We start from the raw sequence: 1,970 nt of genomic DNA, 5'->3' as shown, positions 1-1,970 counted from the left end.
TATACTTATGTACTACTCCTTTTTAAATTCATCATTATATCATAAGCAATTTTCCTTGCTTCTAAATATTCTTCAAATGCCCGACTTTTAGTAGCCTTAAAGTGGTTTATGGCATTGGTAATTATTTTAATCATCCTTATTATTGGGTACTCAGGCTATTTCATTCTTTCACATTAAGTGTGATATATATCTCTGGGTTTTCTGTAGATGTCCTTTGTCAGGTTGTAGAGATTCCTTTCTACTTCTAATCTGTAGCAACTTTTTATCAGAAATGAGTATTGGATTTTGTCCATATGTTTGTTCCACATCTTATAAGATAATTTAAAAAATTTTAAGTTTGTTAATATGGTGAAATGCACTTTTCTTTTTTCAATGTTAAGCCAACCTAGCATAGCTGGGATAAGCCCCATTGGGTCATGACCTATTATCTTTTTTTTAAAAAATATTGTTGAATTTAATTTGGCTAAACTTGGCTCTTGGCTCCTTGGAGTATTTAAGAGGCAGCTTTGCACTGTTATGATTGTTCTGTTTAATCAAGATGTCTAACAAAGCAGTTGCTTCCAAGACAAGATCTCAACAGTTAAAAAGAAACCCAAAAAGAAAAATTGATGATGAGGAAGTAGAGTTACCACAGCAAAAAATAAAAATCCAAAGCATCTGCTTTCCGAAGTAACAGGACAAAGAGAGCTTACTAATCTAAAGCAGGTAAAGATAGCATCCAACAAGAGAAAAACCTGGCAGCCTCTTTCAAAGAGTAGCAGAGAGCATTTAAAAACTATGATGGAATCAGTAATAACAGCAAATCTGAGTAACAATATTAGAGAACATGAACAAGTTCAGTATCATCTTAACTATCTGAAGAAGAGATTGCTACAACTGTGTGAAACTCTTAAAGTCCCTCCCATAAAGCTGAAGGATTTAACTAACGTGTCAAGTCTACTGAAAATGGAAAGGGCACAGCACAGAGCTAATGAAGACTGTCTGGCATTATTGCAGGAAGAAATAGATAAAATACTAGAGATCATAGAGTCAATGACTGGGAATATTCACAGCCTCAAGAATAAAATTCAGATTCTGACAAGTGAGGTGGAAGAAGAGGAGGAGACAGTAAAACAGGCATTTCACATAGATGCTGGGGTACTCTGTCTTCCAGAACTTTCTCAGAAGAGTCTCAAAGCACCCACACTTCAGAAAGAAATTCTAGCATTAATTCCAAACCGTAACGCTCTTCTGAAGGACTTGGATGTTCTCCATAATTCATCCGAAATGAAGAATGTGTTAACTTTCATTGAAGAAGCCTATAAGAGACTGGATGCCTCGTAGAGTTTTTTTTTAGACTGCTCCATATTAATGTTTATGAATTTATAAAACTGCTACCTGTGATGATATTGCAGAGGGTCAGTCTTCAGCATTTATTTCCAATATGCACTTAAAATCAGCCTTACAGATCTCTTAGCATCTAATGGCCTAAAAACTATTTTGATTAGTTGCCCAAACTAGGAACTCACATTTCTGTTGCTGTATTTCTGTTTTTTTGCCTGAAACCATGAAACAAGGAACTGCCCCAATCTAATGATTTATAGTGGCTGAATAGAACTTATTTATTGGTTAGCACAGAGGAAATGTGATACTGTCATATATATAGTGTGTGTAGTACCTGGTACATAAATACATAATTGTTTGTTAGCATTATTATTCTTTACCTCATGACTTGCATTTTCTCTGTGGTTATCTGAAACTTGAGAAATCTCCAAATGCCTTTATTCTTTTACATAATTCCCTAGACTTTTGTGGCATAATTAAAATTTGTCAGGTGTCTTTACCTTTGGAGATAGCATGACCATTTTATTTCTTTGGTTGGGTTACTGACAATGTTGAATATTTTCCACTATCCTCAAAGGATACTTTGATTTAAAAGGAAACTAAGCCCATTTATCCTTTAAAAGAAAAATTAAACAAAAAAAAACACC

General features: G+C 34.2%; 1 pseudogene; it reads left to right on the top strand.

Annotated features, from left to right (window-relative positions):
• Positions 1 to 538: 538 nt before the first annotated feature.
• Positions 539 to 1,323, top strand: LOC115271659 (annotated as a pseudogene).
• The last annotated feature ends 647 nt before the right edge of the window (positions 1,324 to 1,970 follow it).

The sequence above is a fragment of the Suricata suricatta genome, chromosome 2, assembly GCF_006229205.1.
Source record: "Suricata suricatta isolate VVHF042 chromosome 2, meerkat_22Aug2017_6uvM2_HiC, whole genome shotgun sequence".
Lineage (NCBI taxonomy): Eukaryota > Metazoa > Chordata > Mammalia > Carnivora > Herpestidae > Suricata > Suricata suricatta.
The sequence above is the reverse complement of the archived record's forward strand: the minus strand, read 5'-3'. Positions and strand labels throughout refer to the sequence as shown.